Source organism: Protomyctophum parallelum, assembly GCF_964188405.1.
Source record: "Protomyctophum parallelum genome assembly, chromosome: 13".
NCBI classification, from domain to species: domain Eukaryota; kingdom Metazoa; phylum Chordata; class Actinopteri; order Myctophiformes; family Myctophidae; genus Protomyctophum; species Protomyctophum parallelum.
In genome coordinates, this window is record NC_139708.1 from 51,449,602 (window position 1) to 51,476,637 (window position 27,036).

At 42.3% G+C, this 27,036-nt stretch overlaps 1 pseudogene across 1 annotated transcript; it reads right to left on the bottom strand.

Moving 5' to 3' along the window:
* Positions 1–18,022: 18,022 nt before the first annotated feature.
* Positions 18,023–26,807, bottom strand: LOC310868755 (endoplasmic reticulum transmembrane helix translocase-like; annotated as a pseudogene). The gene is made up of 3 exons: positions 26,661–26,807; positions 20,689–21,213; positions 18,023–20,483 (listed from the first exon to the last, which is right to left on the bottom strand). The product of its transcript is annotated as an endoplasmic reticulum transmembrane helix translocase-like (transcript).
* Between the last annotated feature and the right edge of the window lie 229 nt (positions 26,808–27,036).

Consider the following 27,036-nt stretch of genomic DNA (forward strand, 5'->3'; position numbering starts at 1 on the left):
TCAGCACTACCAAAACATCTTCAAACCCAACTGAAATCCCAACATTCTCAAATACATCTGTGAGTCATTCACCATCTTCAACGCAAACCAGCAACACACATTCTTCGACCCTTCATACCAGTGTAACATCACAAGTACCAGTTGAAACTACAGCAACTACAAATAGACCTACTGAATCTAAAACAAACACTGTAACTGTCACACACTTTGCAACAAATCCAACTTCTGCAACTTCAGTCAGCACTACCAAAACATCTTCAAACCCAACTGAAATCCCAGTGGTCGCAACTACATCTGTGAGTCAATCACCATCTTCAACGCAAACCAGCAACACACATTCTTCGACCCTTCATACCAGTGTAACATCCCAAGTACCAGTTGAAACTACAGTAACTACAAATAGACCTACTGAATCTCAAACCAACACTGTAACTCTCACAGGCTTTGCAACAAATCCAACTTCTGCAACTTCAGTCAGCACTACCAAAACATCTTCAAACCCAAGTGAAATCCCACTGTTGTCAACTACATCTGTGAGTCATTCACCATTTTCAACGCAAACCAGCAACACACAGTCTTCAACCCTTCATCCCAGTGTAACATCACAAATACCCATTGAAACTACAGTAACTACAAATAGACCTATTGAATCTCAAACCAACACTGTAACTGTCACACAATTTGCAACAAATCCAACTTCTACAACATCAGTCAGTACTACCAAAACATCTTCAAACCCAACTGAAATAACAGTGGTCGCAACTACATCTGTGAGTCATTCACCGTCTTCAACGCAAACCAGCAACAAACATTCATCAACCCTTCATCCCAGTGTAACATCACAAGTACCAGTTGAACCTACAGCAACTACAAATAGACCTACTGAATCTCAAACCAACACTGTAACTGTCACAGGCTTTGCAACAAATCCAACTTCTGCAACTTCAGTCAGCACTACCAAAACATCTTCAAACACAACTGAAATCCCAACATTCTCAAATACATCTGTGAGTCATTCACCATCTTCAACGCAAACCAGCAACAAACATTCTTCGACCCTTCATACTAGTGTAACATCACAAGTACCAGTAGAAACTACAGTAACTACAAATAGACCTACGGACTCTCAAACCAACACTGTAACTCTCACACGCTTTGCAACAAATCCGACTTCTGCTAATTCAGTCAGCACTACCAAAACATCTTCAAACCCAACTGAAATCCCAACATTCTCAAATACATCTGTGAGTCATTCACCATCTTCAAGGCAAACAAGCAACACACATTCTTCGACCATTCCTACCAGTGTAACAACACAAGTACCAGTTGATCCTACAGCAACTACAATTAGACCTACGGACTCTCAAACCAACACTGTAACTCTCACAGGCTTTGCAACAAATCCAACTTCTGCAACTTCAGTCAGCACTACCAAAACATCGTCAAACCCAACTGAAATCCAAACAGTCACAACTACATATGTGAGTCATTCACCATCTTCAACGCAAACCAGCAACACACATTCTTCGACCCTTCATACCAGTGTAACATCACAAGTACCAGTTGAAACTACAGCAACTACAAATAGACCTACTGAATCTAAAACAAACACTGTAACTGTCACACACTTTGCAACAAATCCAACTTCTGCAACTTCAGTCAGCACTACCAAAACATCTTCAAACCCAACTGAAATCCCAGTGGTCGCAACTACATCTGTGAGTCAATCACCATCTTCAACGCAAACCAGCAACACACATTCTTCGACCCTTCATACCAGTGTAACATCCCAAGTACCAGTTGAAACTACAGTAACTACAAATAGACCTACTGAATCTCAAACCAACACTGTAACTCTCACACGCTTTGCAACAAATCCGACTTCTCCTAATTCAGTCAGCACTACCAAAACATCTTCAAACCCAACTGAAATCCCAGTAGTGTCAACTACATATGTGAGTCATTCACCATCTTCAACGCAAACCAGCAACACACATTCTTCGACCCTTCATACGAGTGTAACATCACAAGTACCAGTTGAAACTACAGCAAATACAAATAGACCTACGGACTCTCAAACCAACACTGTAACTCTCACAGGCTTTGCAACAAATCCAACTTCTGCAACTTCAGTTAGCACTACCAAAACATCTTCAAACTCAGCTGTAATCCCAGTGGTCGCAACTACATCTGTGAGTCATTCACCATATTCAACGCAAACCAGCAACACACATTCTTCGACCCTTCATACCAGTGTAACATCACTAGGACCAGTTGAAACTACAGCAACTACAAATAGACCTACTGGATCTCAAACCAACACTGTAACTCTCACACACTTTGCAACAAATCTAACTTCTGCAACGTATGTCAGCACTACCAAAACATCTACAAACCCACCTGAATTCCCAATGTTGTCAACAACATCTTTGAGTCATTCACCATCTTCAACGCAAACCAGCAACACACATTCTTCGACCCTTCATACCAGTGTAACATCACAATTACCAGTTGAAATTACAGCAGCTGCAAATAGACCTACGGACTCTCAAACCAAAACTGTAACTCTCACAGGCTTTGCAACAAATCCAACTTCTGCAACTTCAGTCAGCACTACCAAAACATCTTCAAACCCAACTGAAATCCCACTGGTGTCAACTACATCTGTGAGTCATTCACCATCTTCAACGCAAGCTAGCAACGCACATTCTTCGACCCTTCATACTAGTGTAACATCACAAGTACCAGTTGAACCTACAGCAACTCACCAGACAACCTCTCAGGCCTCCTCCTCAATGCCTCACCAGATGACAACCTCTCAGGCCACCTCCTCAGCGCCTCACCAGACAACCTCTCAGGCCTCCTCCTCAATGCCTCACCAGACGAACTCTCAGGCCACCTCCTCAACGTCTCACCTGGTAACAGAAAGATCAGATATTACAGTCCAAACTACAGCAACTACAAATAGACCTACTGAATCTCAAACCAACACTGTAACTCTCACACACTTTGCAACAAATCCAACTTCTGCAACTTCAGTCAGCACTACCAAAACATCTTCAAACCCAACTGAAATCCCAACGGTCTCAACTACATCTGTGAGTCATTCACCATCTTCAACACAAACAAGCAACAAACATTCATCAACCCTTCATCCCAGTGTAACATCACAAATACCAGTTGAAACTACAGTAACTACAAATAGACCTACTGAATCTCAAACAAACACTGTAACTCTCACACACTTTGCAACAAATCCAACTTCTGCAACTTCAGTCAGCACTACCAAAACATCTTCAAACCCAACTGAAATCCCAACGGTCTCAACTACATCTTTGAGTCATTCACCATCTTCAACGCAAACCAGCAACACACATTCTTCGACCCTTCATACCAGTGTAACATCACAAGTACCAGTTGAAACTACAGCAACTACAAATAGACCTACTGAATCTAAAACAAACACTGTAACTGTCACACACTTTGCAACAAATCCAACTTCTGCAACTTCAGTCAGCACTACCAAAACATCTTCAAACCCAACTGAAATCCCAGTGGTCGCAACTACATCTGTGAGTCAATCACCATCTTCAACGCAAACCAGCAACACACATTCTTCGACCCTTCATACCAGTGTAACATCCCAAGTACCAGTTGAAACTACAGTAACTACAAATAGACCTACTGAATCTCAAACCAACACTGTAACTCTCACACGCTTTGCAACAAATCCGACTTCTCCTAATTCAGTCAGCACTACCAAACAATCTTCAAACCCAACTGAAATCCCAGTAGTGTCAACTACATATGTGAGTCATTCACCATCTTCAACGCAAACCAGCAACACACATTCTTCGACCCTTCATACGAGTGTAACATCACAAGTACCAGTTGAAACTACAGCAAATACAAATAGACCTACGGACTCTCAAACCAACACTGTAACTCTCACAGGCTTTGCAACAAATCCAACTTCTGCAACTTCAGTTAGCACTACCAAAACATCTTCAAACTCAGCTGTAATCCCAGTGGTCGCAACTACATCTGTGAGTCATTCACCATATTCAACGCAAACCAGCAACACACATTCTTCGACCCTTCATACCAGTGTAACATCACTAGGACCAGTTGAAACTACAGCAACTACAAATAGACCTACTGGATCTCAAACCAACACTGTAACTCTCACACACTTTGCAACAAATCTAACTTCTGCAACGTATGTCAGCACTACCAAAACATCTACAAACCCACCTGAATTCCCAATGTTGTCAACAACATCTTTGAGTCATTCACCATCTTCAACGCAAACCAGCAACACACATTCTTCGACCCTTCATACCAGTGTAACATCACAATTACCAGTTGAAATTACAGCAGCTACAAATAGACCTACGGACTCTCAAACCAAAACTGTAACTCTCACAGGCTTTGCAACAAATCCAACTTCTGCAACTTCAGTCAGCACTACCAAAACATCTTCAAACCCAACTGAAATCCCAACGGTCTCAACTACATCTGTGAGTCATTCACCATCTTCAACACAAACCAGCAACAAACATTCATCAACCCTTCATCCCAGTGTAACATCACAAATACCAGTTGAAACTACAGTAACTACAAATAGACCTACTGAATCTCAAACAAACACTGTAACTCTCACACACTTTGCAACAAATCCAACTTCTGCAACTTCAGTCAGCACTACCAAAACATCTTCAAACCCAACTGAAATACCAAAGGTCTCAACTACATCTTTGAGTCACTCACCATCTTCAACGCAAGCTAGCAACGCACATTCGCCACTTCATACCAGTGTAACATCCCAAGTACCAGTTGAAACTACAGTAACTACAAATAGACCTACTGAATCTCAAACCAACACTTTAACTCTCACACGCTTTGCAACAAATCCGACTTCTGCTAATTCAGTCAGCACTACCAAAACATCTTCAAACCCAACTGAAATCCCAGTAGTGTCAACTGCATATGTGAGTCATTCACCATCTTCAACGCAAACCAGCAACACACATTCTTCGACCCTTCATACGAGTGTAACATCACAAGTACCAGTTGAAACTACAGCAAATACAAATAGACCTACGGACTCTCAAACCAACACTGTAACTCTCACAGGCTTTGCAATAAATCCAACTTCTGCAACTTCAGTTAGCACTACCAAAACATCTTCAAACTCAGCTGAAATCCCAACGGTCTCAACTACATCTGTGAGTCATTCACCATCTTCAACGCAAACCAGCAACACACATTCTTCAACCCTTCATACCAGTGTAACATCACAAGTACCAGTTGAACCTACAGCAACTACAAATAGACCTACGGACTCTCAAACCAACACTGTAACTCTCACAGGCTTTGCAATAAATCCAACTTCTGCAACTTCAGTCAGTACTACCAAAACATCTTCAAACCCAACTGAAATCCCAGTGGTCGCAACTGCATCTGTGAGTCATTCACCATCTTCAACGCAAACCAGCAACACACATTATTCAACCCTTCATACTAGTTTAACATCACTAGTACCAGTTGAAACTACAGCAAATACAAATAGACCTACGGACTCTCAAACAAACACTGTAACTCTCACAGGCTTTGCAACAAATCCAACTTCTGCTACTTCAGTCAGTACTACCAAAACATCTTCAAACCCAACTGAAATCCCAGTGGTGTCAACTACATCTCTGGGTCATTCACCATCTTCAACGCAAACCAGCAACAAACATTCATCAACCCTTAATTCCAGTGTAACATCACAAATACCAGTTGAAACTACAGCAACTACAAATAGACCTACTGAATCTCAAACCAACACTGTAACTCTCACAGGCTTTGCAACAAATCCAATTTCTGCTACTTCAGTCAATACTACCAAAACATCTTCAAACCCAACTAAAATCCCAATGGTCTCAACTACATCTGTGAGTCATTCACCATCTTCAACTCAAACCAGCAACACACATTCTCCGACCTTTCATACTAGTGTAACATCACAAGTACCAGTTGAACCTACAGCAACTCACCAGACAACCTCTCAGGCCTCCTCCTCAACGCCTCACCAGATGACAACCTCTCAGGCCACCTCCTCAGCGCCTCACCAGACAACCTCTCAGGCCTCCTCCTCAATGCCTCACCAGACGACCTCTCAGGCCACCTCCTCAACGTCTCACCTGGTAACAGAAAGATCAGATATTACAGTCCAAACTACAGCATTTACAAATAGACCTACTGAATCTCAAACCAACACTGTAACTCTCACACACTTTGCAACAAATCCAACTTCTGCAACTTCAGTCAGCCCTACCAAAACATCTTCAAACCCAACTGAAATCCCAACGGTCTCAACTACATCTGGGAGTCATTCACCATCTTCAACACAAACTAGCAACACACATTATTCAACCCTTCATACCAGTGTAACATCACAAATACCAGTTGAAACTAAAGTAACTACAAATAGACCTACTGAATCTCAAACCAACACTGTAACTGTCACACACTTTGCAACAAATCCAACTTCTTCAACTTCAGTCAATATTACCAAAACATCTTCAAACCCAACTGAAATCCCAACGGTCTCAACTACATCTGTGAGTCATTCACCATCTTCAACGCAAACCAGCAACACACATTCTCCGACCTTTCATACTAGTGTAACATCACAAGTACCAGTTGAAACTACAACATCTACAAATAGCCCTTCCCAGTCTCAACCTAACACTGTTAATGTCACTGGCTTTGGCACAAATCCAACTTATGCAACTTCATTCAGGACTACCAAAACATCTTCAAACCCAACTGAAATCCCAACAGTGTCAACTACCCAAACCATTGCCGTAACTCTCACACGCTTTGCAACAAATCCAACTCCTGCAACTTCACCCCGCCAGACAACCTTTCAGGCCTCCTCCTCAGCGCCTCACCAGATGACAACCTCTCAGGCCTCCTCATCAACGCCTCACCAGACAACCTCTCAGGCCTCCTCCTCAATGCCTCACCAGACAACCTCTCAGGCCTCCTCCTCAACGCCTCACCAGACAACCTCTCAGGCCACCTCCTCAACGCCTCACCAGGTAACAGAAACATCAGATATTACAGTGCAAACTACAGCAACTACAAATAGACCTACTGCATCTCAAACCAACACTGTAACTCTCACACGCTTTGCAACAAATCCAACTTCTGCAACTTCAGTCAGCACTACCAAAACATCTTCAAACCAAACTGAAATCCCAGTGGTCGCAACTACATCTGTGAGTCATTCACCGTCTTCAACGCAAACCAGCAACAAACATTCATCAACCCTTCATACCAGTGTAACATCACAAGTACCAGTTGAAACTACAGCAAATACAAATAGACCTACGGACTCTCAAACCAACACTGTAACTCTCACAGGCTTTGCAACAAATCCAACTTCTGCAACTTCAGTCGGCACTACCAAAACATCTTCAAACTCAGCTGAAATCCCAACGGTCTCAACTACATCTGTGAGTCATTCACCATCTTCAACACAAACCAGCAACAAACATTCATCAACCCTTCATACTAGTGTAACATCACAAATACCAGTTGAAACTACAGTAACTACAAATAGACCTACTGAATCTCAAACAAACACTGTAACTCTCACACACTTTGCAACAAATCCAACTTCTGCAACTTCAGTCAGCACTACCAAAACCTCTTCAAACCCAACTGAAATCCCAGTGGTGTTAACTACATATGTGAGTCATTCACCATCTTCAACGCAAACCAGCAACACACATTCTTCGACCCTTCATACTAGTGTAACATCACAAGTACCAGTAGAAACTACAAAAACTACAAATAGACCTACGGACTCTCAAACCAACACTGTAACTCTCACAGGCTTTACAACAAATCCAACTTCCGCAACTTCAGTCGGCACTACCAAAACATCTTCAAACCCCACTGAAATTCCAACGGTGTTAACTACATCTGTGAGTCATTCACCATCTTTAATGCAAACGAGTAGCACACATTCTTCGACCCTTCATACCAGTGAAACATCACTAGGACAATTTGAAACTGCAACATCCACGAATAACCCTTTGCAGTCTCAACCTAACACTGTAACTGTCACTGGAGTTGCCACGAATCCAGCTTCTGCAACTTCATTCAGGACTACCAAAACATCTCAGACTGTATCAAAAACAAAGCCTCCAAAAGTAGTAACAACTGGACCTACAACAGCTTATACCACAGTTATTCTGGTAACAACAACCTCCCTACCGTCGACAACTACCCCAGAAACAACTGTTGTCACTTCCACGCCCACAACCAGTGTACCAACGACTATAGCCACGGCTTTGGCCGCGAGGCCCTCGACGACAACTCCTCAGAGCACATTTCAGTCTGTATCAACAACAATCACCAGACCACAGAATACACCAATAACTAGACCACAGACTACACCAATAACTAGACCACAGACTACATCAATAACCAGACCACAGACTACATCAATAACCAGACCACAGACTGCACCAATAACTACACAACAGACTACAACATTAGCTACACTACAGACTACACCAATAACTACACCGCAGACTCTGGTAACAACTATATCTCAAACTACCAGAACTCTATTAAGTACAAGTCCTCAAGCAACCATGATTCCAACAACTTCAACTATTAAAACTCCAATAACTACAGCTACCACATTATCAAACACAACTCCAACGTCTACAAGTGCAAGGCCACCTACTGCAACAACAACAATATCCCAGGCATCCACAACTCCAACAACCACAAGCACCGTAAGGAATAAATGCACAATCATTTTAGACGAACAAATGAATTAATATATTTTAACAGAATCCACGTATAAGTTACACTGTGATTCTGATTTTCTGGTATGTTGAACTCAAAACTATTAACGGCCCAAACTGCATTGTGTTTCTAAAGTCTAATAGACACATGCCGTTGGGTAACCATTGGCATCAACACAAACACATCAGCATCAGCATCAGATCATTGCAGAGTTGTATATTTTATGATTTGCACCTTTGTTGAGATACGGTGATTGGTATTTATTGCCATCACCTCTGCAGGTTAGTTTCCCGATGTTAAGGCATGTATGTGTTTAACAACACAGCCATGCAGCCATGGATGTGTTGTTAAACACACATACATGTTAAAGAGTCTAAAGAAGATAAGAAGAAGAGTGCCGTGATTCCCCCCAACCCCCTAAACATGGTCATCAGGTACTATGATGTATGATACTAGGAGGAAGATGTTTTTCAAAAAGTGTACAGAAAGTGTTAAAATTAGTATTTGAGGGGTGCTAGGCCCTCCTATATACAGCTTTTTGTCACAACTCGTGTCAAATTTGCCATTGACAATGAAAGTAGAATGTACATAATATGTGTCTGAGCACACCCGTGTGAAGTGAGGGGCGCTAATATATTAAAGTCTAACTCATGTTGATATGATTAGGTGATGTAATGGTGATGTAAAACAAACGGTGTCAAAACAAACTAAATTAAATTATCTTTATTGTTAATTGCATTTAATGTTTGTGTGTCTCAAGTGAAAAAGGGCACCTTGTGCAGTGCGTGGAACCGGCCAGTTGCCTTAATAGTGTGAGATTTATAGATTTTGGGGCCTAAATAATATATTAAAAGCTTCTTTTTTTAATGTTTTCTTATGGCTTTCGCCATTATTTTATATATTTTTATGGAGGGACAGACAGTAGGCTGACAGGAAATGGGGAGAGAGATGGGGGGAAGACATGCAGTAAAGGCCGTCAGGATCGGGAGTTGAACCCGCGGTACACTGCCAGACTGGATTACCAGCCAAGGTGCCTGGACCTGCACTGAGCCATGGCCCAGGCCTATTAGAAGCTTTTTTTAATCAAGAATTGATCAATGTCAATGTATACACTGTAAAAAAAGAAAAAAGGACAAAAAAGGACATTTGTCCAGAGGGAAAAGGGCAGGGGGCGCTCTAGCGCCCCTTCAAAAATACACAGGGAAGACATATTTGAATATTCTAACCACACCTGGGGGTCAATTAACGGTTAATTATTAACCTACTGCCACCATCTGGCGGAGTCGGGTTAGGGATCTATTATAGAGTAACGTGAACTCCACACAAAACTGAAGAAGTACCAAAATCACGGCGCTCCATCTTTAACCCATTCTGACCTGAGATCAGATTCATACGAGGTTTCCACTGGACACACACTGGTCTGATTAAACACATAAACAACCTAGAAAAATACAGACCATTGTCTGGGTATGTGGAATCTGTTGCTTATGGCTCATAGTAATTCTGGCGTTATCGTGGTATTCCTCACACTTTGGACGCATTGGACACTCACTGTTGGGTTGAGATTTAACGTATTATTGACCATTCCACTTCAAGAGTTGAGGACTGTCGTTCTTGGCAGGTCACAGACATGTGAGGGATCCTCTATCTATATCCTTTCAAATACATTTCCATTTTCAGATCTCAGCGGCAACAACTGTCCCAAGTGCAGACACAACCACCGCAGAAACCCATCGTCCAGAAACAGGCTTTCTTATAATGGAGTTTCAGCTCAGAGGTGAATTCATCCCAGAGTACTACAATACTTCCTCAGCTGAATACAAAGAGCTGGTCGCTAATGTCACGATAGAGGTAAGAAACCACAAGCAACCGTTCATTTGGAATCTGTATTTTTGTTTTTTTTCCATACATATAGTAGGGAATTAATGTATGTTATTGGTTATAGAACAATATTAACAATTTATATGTGTTTCCTTATTATTTAGCTTAACAAAGCATTCAAATTGGCATATCCAACGACTTTCCTGGAGCCGTTTATCATACTGATATTGTAAGTAGTATAAATATTCTCACACTTGCTTGGATGATATGACATACTTAAATTCTGAAATAAATACCAATACTACTGACCAACTCACACCTTTTGTTTCAACAGGCCGGGTTCTGTCAATGTCCAATGCAATTTGACCTTTATTAACCCAAATGTGGTTCCTAATGGCACCCATGCAGTTAATGCCCTCCAAACAGCTCGCAATACGTCCGTTTCATTCCTTGATATCGTGCCGAACACTATCACAGCAGGTTAGTGTTCTTCGCAAGAATCGCATAGAATCTCTGTTACACATCTGTGTTTAATATAACCTCGCCTCACCAGGCTTTCCACCACCTCGGAGGAAAGCCTGGTCTCTGTTTCAAAAGTCCGTATGATCCTGTCGGGAGCGGATGATATCGTTACGTCATGTTGTAGTATTGTTTTGTAGTCGACAGGCAGGATCAACAGGCGGCGGCAACTTCCTTTTCCCTCTCAATAAAAGCTCTCGTAGCCTGTAGCTTTTATTGAGAAAAATCGGTTTGAGGGAAAAGGAAGTTGTCGCCGCCTGTTGTTGCTGCCTGTCGACTACAAAACAATGACACAACGATATCATCCGCTCCCACCCGGATCATATACCGAAATGAAATGGTGCCCAGGCTAGGGGAAATATGACCTGACAATAAGTGTTATGTCCTATTATTTGCAGGTATCCCAAATACAAATCCAACTGTACCAGTAACGGGGACGCCAACAACTGTAGCAACGACAACTACAGCAGCACCAGCCCTGACAACTGACCAGACGGTATTGAGCTTAATAAACAGAGCTACGACTATGAGAAGACCCCTCAATGTGTTCACATTACTACTCTTCTCTTTTGCCGTATACACTGCATTAAACAGCCTGTTTTAGAGATGGGATACAACCTCTAAACTTTAACTACTATAACTAGTGTAACTAGTACTCCTACACTGCATTAAACAGCCTGTTTTAGAGATGGGATACAACCTCTAAAGAAGATAATCCCTTTTTCAAGAAGATTACTAACACTATTCATTTTAAGAATTTGTTTTACTTTTAAACAAATTAATTAAGCATGCACTTAGAGTAAGGATATATTTACTTACACTACTATGCAGAAACATTAACGTGTAACGTGTATGTTTGGACACTAAAACTAAAGACCTTTCCGTTTAGCGCTACCTGAATTATTGTTCTTTTTTCTCCCTTTTCTTTTCTCCTCTGCACTGTAACTGTATCTATTTATTTATATATTTATGCATCCTAATGTAATTTCATAATTGTATTATTGTTTCCTTTGCTTGATATGTTGTGTAAAGCACATTTAATTGCCTTGTTGTTGACATGTTCTCTTAAAATACAAATGTTTACACAGTACATTCTCATATATATAATTCTGTCCATTCTGGATATGGATAAATAAAAATAAATTATAATTGTGTATTACATTTATTATTATTGAATTAAGCAATAAGAAAAATCACACCCATGTGAACTGAGCGGTGCAGGCTGTTCAACAACACCACTGGCTAATCCCGGTCTCTATACTGCCTCCCCCTGGCCAGCCGGGGCGCCTGATGGAGGGGAAAGGAACTGGTCTCTATACTGCCTCCCCCTGGCCAGCCGGGGCGCCTGATGGAGGGGAAAGGAACTGGTCTCTATACTGCAATGAAGGAAACATGGGGTCAGTCCGTTGCTCTCCCCAGGTTAGCAGAGGGAGTGTAAAATTGATATACAAAAAAAACAAATACTATATGCAATACGCACAATAAGCAGGTCGGTTTGGGGTACGAACAGCTGCAGTCATTTTTCCTAAAACAAAACCCTTAATAATAGGTACAATATACAGACCCCCAGACCAAAAACAATTTTACGAATATATTGAAGAGGACTTAACAGAAATAGGAAATTTAGAGACAATTATTTTAGGCGATTATAATACCCACATGTACCGGAAAGACACCAACATTTTCAAATCACTCACCAGATTTTGTAATTTACATAACCTCACTCAACTGATAAAGCACGTTACTAGGCCAACCTCTCACTCCACAATCGACCTGATATTGACATCCGACCCAGCCAAAATCTCTCTAAGTGGGGTAATCAAAAGCAGTCTGAGTGACCATAACATTATCTTTTGCACACGTAAAATTCACAAATCAGCAGTTCACTGTCATACCACCGTTAAAAAAAGATCCATGAAACAATACTCAAATGATGCTCTTACAGCAGCTTTAGAAGAAATAGACTGGTCAAACATATTGAATTGCACCTCAGTGGAAGACGCTTGGACCTCCTTCAAAATAAAGTTTTTGGCTATCCTGGATAACATTGCTCCCACAAAAATGGTGAGAATCAGGGCCCGTACAGAGCCATGGATGAGTGGTGAAATATTACATGCCATCAAACTGAGAAACAATTACTATTCAGAATATAACAAAAATAAAAATGTCCAAATTCATGACAAATTCAAAAGACAAAGAAATATAGTAAAGAGACTAATCACAAACGCCAAAAAAGACTACATTAATGATCATATTGAATTAAACAAACAACACCCAGAAAAATTATGGGAGGCTCTAAATAAACTAGGTTGCAGCAACAAACTTCAAACGAAATCGTCTAATTTCTGTATCATATCAAGCGGTGCCATTATCACTGACAAATTACTAGTAGCAAACTGTTTCAATAATTTCTTCACCAATATTGCCACACAATTAGTAAATAAACTCCCCCCGCATTCTGGCCTGTACGGTTCTGATCACATTAAAGCACATTACGCAAAACTAGGCGCCATAAACGACTCATTCTCATTCAAATCAGTAACTAATGAAGAGGTGCTAAAAAAACTAAACGCCCTTCAGCCAAATAAGGCCACTGGTCATGACAACTTACCAACCAGATTCCTCAGGGATGCTGCTGTATCTATAGCCCCTATAATAACCCACATCTCAAACCTATCCATCAGTCAAAGCCACGTTCCCCAGGAACTTAAAATGGCACGAGTAATCCCCCTGTACAAAAAGGGAAGTAAATTAGACACAGAAAACTACCGCCCTGTCTCTATCTTGTGTTCTATGTCCAAAATCATATAGAGAAAATAATTTATGAACAAATTCACAGATATTTAAGTGAACGCAATCTGCTGTTCGAATTCCAATCCGGTTTCAGAACATCACACTCCACTGACACATGCCTATTATATCTGAATGACTACATCAAACGCGAGGTAGACGCGGGAAAATACTGTGGGATGGTCAAGCTGGACCTTCAAAAGGCATTTGATACTGTCAATCATTCAATCCTACTGGACAAGCTGAAGGTGACTGGTTTTGATAGTACTTCACTATGTTGGATGAGGTCCTACCTGGAAGGTAGAGAACAAATGGTTGACATTAATGGAACCATGTCCTCCCCCCTCCCAGTAAACTGTGGGGTTCCCCAAGGAAGCATATTAGGGCCATTACTCTTCCTACTATATATTAACGACATGAGCGCTGCATGTAATTGTAAGTTGTTTTTGTTTGCCGATGACTCAGCACTCCTGATTTCGGGAGAAAACAAAGTGCAGGTTGAGGAGGCTCTTAGTACAGAACTCACAAAAATCCGAACCTGGCTTACCGATAACAAGCTCTCATTACACCTCGGGAAAACCGAATCCATCCTTTTTGGGTCCAACCATTCCCTGAGTAGGATAAATGGAGATGATTCAAAGGGAGAGGAGGTGATCGCCCCAGCCTCTTTGTGCGAATAACCCCCTTCCGATTAAACCTTCGTCCCCAACCTGTGCATACTGTATATTTCATGTTTAGAGGAAATGTATATGTTGCTTTAAATTATTATTGTTATATCACTTACTATTACTGTGTTAACTTATTATTCATGTCATGTGTGAGTGGATAGGACCCGAATGGAAACAAGGCTGCAAGGTCTTTCTTCGGTGAGATCCTTTTTTGAACAAAGATGCCTAACTGTACATTGTGCTGTTTGCATTATGTTGCCTAATAAAGTATTCAATCAATCAAAAAAACCGCTGAGTGACCTAAAGTGGCATTGTTAAGAAGCCTAAAATATGTGAGTTTTCGTATTGCTTGGCCCCGTCTTATCGCTGCTTGCAGCTATATTTTATTTTTCCATTGACTTGAATATGAATTTTGGGGGATGATAATATGGTACAGACATACACACAAAGCCAGACGTTGGAGCGGTTAGCAGTGCACCACTCAAAAATCACACCCAGTGTGAAGTGAGCGGTGCCTTGGATTACGTCACTGAAATAGACACAGTAACCACAGTGACCGTGCTGAAATAGACACCCCCCCCCCCCACACACACACACGGTCAAATGTGTGTCCAATCCAAAAATCTAAAAAGAATTGTGGATCTTGGTAGCCAATCTTGGACTTCATGTGGCCAGCGTCATCTGTGACATATTACTCCAAATATGGGCAAGGTTTCATCCCAATCTAAATCCCATTGACCTAAAAGTTTTATATTTAAAAACCACACCTGTGTGAAGTGAGGGGTGCTCTTATCATCATATATCACCATGATGTCAAATAGACACTATGCCTATTTGCTCAGACATATTATGACTTTATGGGAATTTAATGTTTTTTCAATATGAAGTTTGTGGACGGTAACTAAAAGCTGGATGTAGGAGGGGCTAGTGGCCCTCAAAAAAAATACAATATACGTGAAAACAAATAGTATGTACTTCTGTGGCCTACTGGCATCAACGTGCATACAAAGTTTGATTCTCATATCATAGACAGCTAGCCTCTTGTAGAGCCACTTAAAAAGCATTTTTTTTTGTGTCTACTGTATATATGCTTCATGTTAGCAACACACTATCTCATATTCACCTCAACACAATACTGTCTTTCTGTAGTGGGATGGTGAAGCAAGGGAATGAAACTGGGTGGTTGGGGTGCGCACGCGTATCCGACATACCATGGGACCGACATGTGGAAAACGACCGGATTAAGGTTGGTGAACATGCGTTAACGTTGGCAACTGCAGTAAGGTTTGCGAACATGCATTAGCACTACGACGTCGGAGCAGCCGTTCTGACCGGATTTGAGATTTAAAAGTTTATTTTCTTAGCCCATGGAGTCCAGAGAAAGTTCCCCTTGCATGACGTTGTCTAAATATTCGATTGAAATCATCTGTTTTTTTTTCCATTTGAAACGTTTTGTAAATATGATTTTAGGCATATATCTCTTACTCAGTCTGGCTATAATCGGCACAATCGACCGCCGTCCCCCTTTCTCCCCCACTAGCCTCTTTTTTGTGCAATGGTGTCTTTTATAAACCAATTCCCCGACATTTCCTTTTCACTTGATATCGTTTCGTAGAGAGGGCCTACACAACCGATCTATATACCAAATGAAAGCCCCAATTTCGTAGTTTACATGGTATTTAGATTTTTTTTAAATGAGCAAAAAATGAGCGAGTTATGATTTAAAGAAAAGAGGGGTGGAGGGAAAAAAATAACACACAACACACAGACAGCTAGCTAAACTAGGTGATTATTTGGCACAATCAATCAAATATATATTAATTACATTGATACCACGCGTAGCCTATAATGTTTCCCCCTCTATATAAAAATGACAATATATAACTCTAATGTCGTATTTCGTCATGTGTATGTGAACTATAGGCTGCTTGATCGTGGCTGCTTTCGTGAGCAATGGTGTACAAGATTGGTAATACGTTGGTCAAAGTAACTCATTTTTAGACCATCTGGGGAAAATAAATACATCTGCAGAGATCCCCCCCACACACACGCAATTCTAGCCTACCCAAACGTAAAACAAAGTCGGAAATTGTTTTATCAGCTCCCAAACTTTTTCGTTTGCATGGCCGGTTTGACCCGACGCGATTCTTTGGCACAATCAATCAAATATAATAGTAGGCTACTAAGCCCGTTTTCAGCTAAATGCGGAAATGTCCAGGCTAAATAACTTATCGACGGGAGTAGTGTTAATATTTCTTTACTCGTCATTGTCATGTTCACTCCAAATAAACAAGTATTATGCACTTATGATGCGGAGAGCCATCTTATAAAATAGTTGGTTTGCGATATTGAGGGGGCAGAAAACAGCCCGGTCATGTGGTTCATGTACTTGCAAGTAGGGACAAAGAAATGCTGTGTTTCAAGATTTCCCCTTATACCAACGAAGAAGAAATGCAATGTTTTTTATTATTTAAACTGATATAACATAACGTGGCTAATAATTGTTTATTTGGAATGTACTTTGGCTGGTATTTAAGGTAAATATAACGCAACTCACTTGTATAAGTAATTTACCGCGGACATGCCGCATTTACTGCAATACATTGGCTTTAGTAATGCGGTTAGCTTATAATATTAGCAATTGAAGCTAACGGCTGGAGGACTACGGACAATCCGGTCAATAACATCATTACACTTAAACATTAATACAATTATGTCATGTTTACATGCCTAGTCAAGCAGTCTGTACATCGCGTGGGGTCACATATATTAATTACATCGATAACACACGAGAAAAGACGAGTGATCTTGGCTCTTTGCTGGATGGAAGGAAAAAAATAAAAAAAGGCAGCAACACGACACTCTTCCATGGCTATGTTGCAATATAGCACTAACCGGCAACGGCAAAATATATATTTTTCACATGTATTATTAGTTTTATACATTTTAGGAGTGAAAACATGTGTTTAGAAACATATATGATTTAATTCGTTGGAAATGGGATGCAGGCTTGAACAATGTCGTCTCCAGCTGGAGAGGGACGAGTGGGGTAGAGAGTGGCCAATCAAATCGCACCAAAAACACGGTCCCCCTGACCTTTCAGCCGACTGAGTAGTAGTGAATTTTTTTCAGACTTCCTAGTGTTAAGGTTGCCGAACATGCGCTGGTCCATGCTTGCGGTTATGGTTAGGTTAGGGTTTGAGGTAGGTTGTCGTTGTCGGACCAATAGTATGTCGAAACTAAAGCCTGTACCCTGGGGATTAGGGCCTTTAAGAGTATGCACTGAAGAGCTTGATTGTTCTGGCCATCTTGTGCATGTCTCAACAGCTCTAAATCTCTACGTCCAACGTCTTTTTCCTCTCCCTTTACAGTTTTTTTCTTAGGGCAGCAGTTGCATTGGTATAAGTTCAAGAAGGTAGCCTGAGGGTTTCTTTGCCAAGCAGGAACTGCAGGATACGGTCCACCAGCAGAGTGGCAACAAAGTCCACCACCAGCACCATGGCAATGACAAGTTTGAACTCAGTGGGAATGTCGACAAGAGACAAATATGCATTGAATTCTGCTGAGATACCCGTCAACAGTCCAACAATGGCGAAACCCGTCAGGGCAATACTCTGTAGCAATGGTTTATTCTCAGTGAGGGACTCCATGAAAGGGTGACCCTTGTAGTTAATGACAAACGTAGCCATCTGCATGGTCATTGACATAATGTATACAGTGCTGTTGATAAGACTGGGCTCAAATTCTTTAGATAGATCCACAAACTGTTCCACCCGTGGAGGACTTCGGCTCTGTGCCCCCAGGTAAAGTTATACCAGACAGCTGAAGTGGACAGCAAACTGTAGCAGCACCGTTAACACCGTATAGAGATTGAAGATGTTTGGTAAGGGCCGCTCTCTGGATAATGTTTTAAGTGGCTTTGACCTCGATATGAAGAGGAAACAGCCAGTCAACAGAAAGCCCTGCAGGGTATACTGGAAATCACTGAACATGACCCCCTCGAGGTAAAGCCAGGGCATTCAAGGCAAGGATCTTAAACATCTGCAGTGTTGTCACCAGAGTGCAGCGGCCCTGCTTTATCACATGACAAACACATTGAATGGAGGACAGTTTGGAGGTGAAGGGGGCAGCGATGGAGGTGTCGCCCAGCTTCACTACTTGTATCTGGTCCTCTTCGAGCTCTTCTAACATTGTTGATGCAGGCCGCTTGTTGTTACTCACCTTCTGTGCTGCGAACAGAGCAACACCTATGTGGGCATGTTTTAGAGCTCCGATGTCGTTTGTCCCATCGCCGCACATCAACGTCACATAGCCCAGGCCCTTTAGACTTGTGATCACCAACTCCTTCTGTTTTGGGCTGACCCTGGAAAACACTCTCACATAAGGCAGTAGGGCGTGTAGAAGCTGCGTGTCACTGGCCAGTCTAGTCAATCCCTCCCCCGTCACGCACAGGTCATACTGATGGACGAAAGCGGAGATCGAAGGAGGGGGCATTTGTATATGCACGCTGCCATCTATGGACTCCCACTGCCACTCACCTGGATTGCGACCCGTCTGTAATATAAGTGTCTGAATGAAGTGTAGCTCCTTGGCGACATGACACGCCGTCAGCGGGTTGTCACCTGTGATCATCACCACGTGATGCAATGCCTCCTGGAGCTCTCTGATGACAGCCTTGCTGTCGCTCTTGAGGGGGCATGACACCACCATGAACCCAATGAAACGCAGGTACCACTCCAGTGTATCACGATTCATTTCACTTACCTGTTGATGGCTGAGGTGTCCAATCTCTTTGTAGCCTAAGGCCAGAACTCTTGCTCCTTCCCGGGACATCTCCCTGTGGACCTTGTCATAGCTCGCGGGACACACTGAGAACATTTCCCTGAGTGTCTCTGGTGCTCCTTTGACAGTGGAGATGTAGCAGAGCTCAGTGGAACCCTTCTTTTCATAGGAAGCCAAGACCGACATTCGTTTCAGCGCGCTGGCAAAGTGGAAGCGCTGGTGGATCTTTAGTCCCTGGGTTTTGATGCCACGAGCAAAAACCTTCTCATCTTTGGTGAGCACCCAGTCTGCCGCAATCATCATGGCCTTCTCTAAAGGATCCCCCACCAACTTCCCATCCTCCAGGGTGACCAGCGAGTGGCAGGTGGCCACCACTCGGTGGGTCTCCACTGGGATCTCAGACATAGGCATCAACTTGTTCCCTTCTCTGAGGCCTGCCACTCCTCGTACCACCAGACTGTCACTGGTCAAGGTTCCCGTCTTGTCAAAGCAGCAAACCTCCACTTTCCCTGCAATTGGTATCCGGAAGGGCTCTGTACAGGATACATACAGTTTAGAGAGGGCGATGAGAGAGGCATTGACTGCCAGCGACAGCTGGATGGGGAGATCTGGTGGGATCACATTGGTGAGGATCAGGGTGCACTCCAGAAATAACTTGTAGCGGTTACGGCTCACGTCCTTGGTCCCCTCCACCCACACGTACCTAGCAATGGCAAACACCAGTAGGAAAATAATGAAAATGAAGGTCTCCAGATTGTTTTCCGTCACTCTCTTCACCCCAAAGAGGATGGTCCGCAATAGTTTACCCTGAGAGGTGTAGAATCCAGTTATCAGTACATACGCCACACAACCATTGTCTACAGGCTTGAGAAAAGCATTGACTTTTGGAGGGGGGCTATGCTGGATCACTTTAGTCCCTCCATAAATGACATGGAGACGAGAGTCTGTCTCCAGGTCCAAGATATGTTCTGGGTCCAGGTCCTTCACTGGCTCCTTCATCTGGGGCACGGACTCTCCGGTCAGCATGGACTCGTCCACAATGCAGTGTCCTCCAAGCAGCAGCACATCACACGTTACCAAGTTGTCCTGAGATGACCGTCCGGGACCGTACCTATGTTCCCTCAGCTCTATGTTCCCTCAGCCTACGACAACCTACCTCCTCCCTCACCCTAACCCTAACCTCCCCCGGGGCAGACACCTAAACCTAACCGCAACCCTCTCCCGACCCGCAGCGCACCCCCGGGGCAGACACCTAAACCTAACCGCAACCCTCTCCCGACCCGCAGCGCACCTCGGGGCTGAGGGAACATAGGGCTGAGGGAACATAGGTATGACCCCACTTGTATGACCCCACTTGGATCATGTAGCGCTTGTTCCTCATGCCTCGGATCTCAGACATGTTCCTCATTTGCTGCTTGACCAGTGAGGACTCAAAGGCCACCAGTGTGAGAAGTGTGAATACACTGTAGTACCAGTACACATCCAGACACCACAGCGCCACACAGAACACCTGGAACACAAAGAAGGGAGCAGTGGCTCTCTCTCTGAAGAGCTCCGCAAAGTCAGGAACCACCATCTCGACACGATTGGTGCCGTAGCGTTTTTCGGCAGCTCGCAAGTCCGCCTCCTCGTGGTAGCCACGCCATGCCTGATAGTGGCCAATCGGGTGTCCGATGGGAAACGCCACCGTGTGGAAACATTCCTCCTTGTTGTCAAAGACATAGCAGATCCTCTGAAACTCAAAGGACAGAATCTCCTCGCCATCCGACGCCCGGTCCCTCTGAAGTGGCACGAGCTCGGCAGAACCGTTGTTCTGCTAACATGCTAACCGTTTTTCAAACAATTAAATAAATAATGTCATATGATACCATGTCATACAAAAACGAATGTTACTGAATAACACTATGTAAACATTAGTGCATATCTGGCCACTTATATGAAGCTTAGATGTTTGTAATTAATTTGTTTGTGCATGAGCAAACAGGAGACCATCTTACCCTCAGTATGGAGTTCCTCTGTACTGAGGTTTACCCACAATGCAACACAACATCTTCAACATAAAATGTAGGGTTAAACGTGAACAAACAGACTAACAGACAGTTGTAAATGATGAACTGTCGTCACTTTACTATAGGGCACTTAATAACATCTACTAAGGATTTATAGATATTTTAGGAATGTTTTTCAAAGCATATGTTAAACATGAACAAACATTAACAGACAGTTGTAAATTATGAACTGTCGTCACTTTACTTTAGGGCATTTAATAACATGTACTAAGGATTTATAGATATTTTAGGAATGTTTTACAAAGTATATGTTAAACATGAACAAATTTCCCAAATATACAAATAGCTTGTATATAACATCAGTTACACATGATTTAATAATCATTTACAGATCTATTATACATGGCTTATTAATGAATAGTTTTACTACTTAATAATACCTTATAAATTATTTGAAAAATTTGTTATAAAGGTTTTAGTAATCATTTACAAATGTAAACAAACGGGTTGTTAATGATTTGTTAATAGTCTACAAACTGCTTATAAATGCTTTATAATGGGTCATTACAAATGATTTAATAATCATTTACAGATGTATTATACATGGCTTTTTCATGAATAGTTTTACTACTTACTAATAGCTTATAAATGATTTGTAAGTTTGTTATAAAGGTTTTAGTAATCATTTACGAATGTCAACAAACAGGTTGTTAATGATTTGTTAATAGTCTACAAACTGCTTATAAACGTTTATAAATGCTTTATAACGGGTCATTATTGTAAAGTGCTACCAAATGATTTTGTTGTATTGTGACTTTATGTGGCCAGTCGATGACATCAGTCATATGTATCTGAAGTATGACCCCGGTATTTGGATCTGCTGGAGTGTTGTGGCTTTGTGTGTGCCCCCATGACACCATGTGGAAGCCAAGTCTATGGAGTTTTTATCAACAATTTATTCCGTACAAACCTTCAGGCCAAGGCAATGGAAAAATACATCTACTATGACGTAGTGGGTGCCACAGTTCAATTTAAAGCGATGTATGATCATCATCATACATGATCATCATGATGATCGACATGGCATCAGCTTGTGACTGCCGTTCGCAGATGACTCAGCACTGCTGGTCTCAGATGACTCAGCACTGCTGGTCTCAGATGACTCAGCACTGCTGGTCTCGGACAGGAACAAACTGCATGTTGAAAAGGCCCTCAGCTCTGAACTCGGTAGAATCTGCACCTGGCTCGCTGATAACAAACTATCTTTACACCTGGGGAAAATAATTGTTATCACAGGCCCAGGCGGTGGCGTAACCGTCTGGGCACCCGACTGGTAATCCAGTCGCAGTGTGCCGCGGGTTCGACTCCCGAGTCCGACACGGCCTTTACTGCATGTCTTCCCCCATCTCTCTCCCGTTTCCTGTCAGCCTACTGTCTGTCCCTTCAAAAAACCAATAAAAGGCATAAGCCACAAAAGAATATCTAAAAGAAAAAGAAAAAAAAAAAAAAACTATTGTTATCACACGAAAAGATGAAATTATCTACCTAGGTTCCATCATGGAGGCAAATCTTTCCGGTGATAAAATGACCACCAACGTAATGAAAAAGTCAATCAAAGAACAAGTTTCCTATATAGGATCTCCTTGATCACAAAAACACCTTGAAGACCCTAACAGGAACCCTCGTACAAGGTTTATTCGACTATGCACGCACCTCTTGGTACCAAGGCCCTTAAAACTAGGCTCCATATTTCCCAAAACAAACTGGTCAGGCTTCTACTTGCCCTCACCCCTCGAACCCACCTCACCCCTGCCCATTTTTACAGGCTGGAATGGCTTAGGGTTGACGACAGAGTACAGCATCTTTCAATGGGTCTGGTCCACAAAATTCGCTACTCCATAAAGATATCCATGTACCTGTCTAAATACTTCCTTAACACAAAACGTGTCCACACATCCTAGGGATTCCAACCGACGCATGCATTGGACGTGTGTACACGTCCTAGCGCATCCTCAATTATACCAGGCGAGAGAAGAATATTCTGAATGTTTTCCTTTTTTTATTTTTCAGTCTCTGCAAGGGGAGCAGTGCAATGTTGTGCAACATTGCACTGCTCACTTCACAGGGGTGTGATTTGTATTATTATTACAGTAGAAGTATTTTTCTTATGAAAGCAGAGAGTCTTCTGTTTCATACGGTATATCATATGTACATGTCGCTATAGGCCTTATTTTGTGAATAATGGTTCTTCAGGTCCATGCATTTTCTGAAATCCTCTCTGGTGGGCGCAAGCTGCATTCAACAGCCAATTACTGACAAACTATACATGGGACCATGTGTATTTGTTTTCCTCCTAAAAGTAGACATTCAGGGCTTTCATTCAGTGTGTAGTATGTATATGATATTATTTGTGTTCATTTTTATATCTGTCTGTCAATGTCTGTCAACTTCAACCTTCCATATCTCTGCTGTTTTTTCAAAAGAGCAGCGTGCAGCGAAAAGCAGGTTTTAGAAAAAGGTCAATATCTCCAGAATGGAAGATGGTAGAATCATATTTTTTTTTTTAAATTGAAGTGGACTAGTTTGGCGTTCTTTTGATTTATGCGATGTGCGATGTGCTATAAGAGTCCCCTCGCTGTGGGCCCCTAAAAAGTTAAAAAGTCCAATGTTAATCGTGTAGCACAAGCAATCCGGAGTAGAATTTCAAGCGTTAGCAATCAATGTGTTAATACTACACACATTAGCCCATTAAAGCCAGATTTTAAACCACATTAATCAGTAAGCATAAAGTAGGTAGAACAAAACAACATAACCGACCATTGGCGTCTTTGGGGGTAGAGCTCATGGGTAGACCTTCAACTTGCTTGTCTGATAGTTGTTTGACAGCCACCACCGCCTTCAATCAGGCAAATGAGCACCAGCAGCCATCTTGCAGCTGATGCACTCTGGGAGATGTAGTTGTCTGAGGTCTGAGGTGTCTTGTAGAAGATTCATGCTCCATTTATGAGTTTTAACTCAACAGTTCCTAACTATCATTTAGATGGGGACCCCCTGGAACTCCCTCAAGGACCCCTGGGGGTCCCCGGATCAAGGTGTTACACCAGTACATTAAGCAAAGTGTTTTTCCCACACAACACACACACGCGCAATCTCAGGATTCGTGCTCGCAAACCACCTGTGCCAGCACGAGAAATCTCGGGTTTAGTTAATGTGATTTAATCCATAATTAAAAATCATGTATTTTTTTATATATATTTTTTTACTTACATGGTAGAAACAGCCTACATCCGGATCCTACTGCACGCGGCCTCGGTTATTAGTGGTATTCCTGCTCAAAATGGGATGAAGTACGATGTTTGGGAGCTTATACAACATATAAAACATTAATCCTTAATAAACAACAATAATCGTCCGGGCGATTGTCCACAACCTAGAGCGAGGCTAGACTACAGATATCACTTCCGGGTCGGCCGGATGAGGGCTCTTATTTTTTGCTTTTTCGCGCATTATACTGGCACTGGCCTTACGATCCCGCCTATGGTAACGGGAGGGAATGTTTTTGGGGCCAAGCCTGAAGGGCCTATGGTCCCTTATTGTAGGTGTATGTTATATTTTCTTCTCCTTCTTCCATGAACGCTGATCATCTTTGCAGTACCTTCTTCTAGCACCACAAGTAGGATTCCTTTTAGCCCTGACAAAGTATGCAAACATCTCCTATTGCATAGGACATCAGAGTACTCACCCAATGGGCGACTGTGGCTTAAGAGGTAGAGCAGGTCGTCCAATGATCCATGGGTCGGCGGTTGGAATACCAGCTCCTCCTGTCTACATGTCGAAGTGTCCTTGGGCAAGACACTGAACCCCAAATTGCTCCCGATGTGCTGGTTGGTGCCTTGCATGGCTTCCACCGCAATCGGTGTATGAATGTGTGTGTGAATGGGTGAATGTAATGCACAATCTATGTAAAGCGCCTTGGATAAAGGTGCTATATAAATGCACCATTTACCATTTACCAAATCAGTATTCAGTACATAAAACTATTAACACAAATGATTCACCTATTAATATTTGTTTCCTCTTATAGTACATAGATAGCATTCAAGTACTCACAAGCTACACAAGGTCCAACTTTATTGTCAATGATAATAACCATAATATAACCATAACTTATCAGCAACACCTTTGGAAAGAAACCTTGTATAGAAACCCCATAAATTAATAATAATTAGGCCTATATGGGGTAATAAGTATGAACAAAAGTACCAAAAAGAAAAGTCCCTGTATTGCCGACACACCTCACCCTGTTGGACTACTTAGCTATGGGAGTGACTAGAACTAGTACATGGAGTATAAGTAGTATAAGTACAAGTACAAGAGACTCACAAGTACAAGAGACTCACAAGTACAAGAGACTCATGTGTGAGTGTTCATTCAACCCATCACAGAAGAAAGGGGGCTCACAGCGCTTGTATTATCAGCTAAAAAGAAATAATTTGGTTTTCTAAATATTTAACCAATGTAACGTATTAACAAGAGCTTGTGACAAAAATACTTTACTGAAAAGTAACAGTTTCAGATGTACAAGATTTCCACCTGACATCAACAATATGAGCACCTGACCTCTCATTCACCACATTCAAGGATGGCTGCCATGAACACTGAACACATTTTAATCATCTTTACCTTCTTCTAACTATACCACACGTATGTATACAAGCATCTCCTGGTATTAAGTGTATAGGACTATCTTTGAAAAGTCAACGCAAAAATCTAAAATGAGTCTTCTTGACACAGATGCAAAAACCTAAATATTCAACCAATGTAACGTATGCATTAACAAGAGCTTGTGAGAAAATAACAATAAGACGTTACTGAAAAGTAACAGTTTAGGATGTACAAGATTTGCACCTGACAACAATATGAGCACCTGACCTCTCCCACTCTGGGAACACATTCGGTAGAAAAACAAAAAACAAACACCTCCTCAACCTAAACAGAGAGACTATGAAAAAAAAACCCAGATACATCTCACATACAACCTGAGATTCTTATTAAGATTCTATCACAGCATCAGTACACAGCTCCCATACTTTATATTAAGATTCTATCACAGCATCAGTACACAGCTCCCATACTTTGCGTGGATGGTGGTGCGGGTGAGGGTGAGGCTGTGTGGTCAGCTGGACCTGGCTGCTGTACGCCTAAAGTGTCCCCCTGCAACAGAACTGGTACCAGAACTGGTACAAGCAGGTACCAGTTCTGGTGTGAATGTAGCCCGCTGTCGCCATGTAGCCCGCCGACGATGAGCTGACAAGAGGCTGGAAAGGGCCCTGTCCACGACTTGCAGGATCTGGTACTGCATCAGGGACCTGTCCACGACTTGCAGGATCTGGTACTGCATCATTCAGCGCTGCATTATTTTTCTTGTCACTGCCATTGCTATTGGTGGTGCCGTTGTTGCTCGTTTGGTTGCTGTTGCCGTTTTCCCAAACGGACGGGGATGTTGGGGAGTTGCAGGCCATGGGGGGGGGGGGGGGGGGGGGGGGGGTCCAGTGGGATGTCTCCAAGCGGGAACTCACCGTTCTTCTTCTTCAGCTTCTTGCTTCTTCTTCTGTTGTAGAACCAGTTTC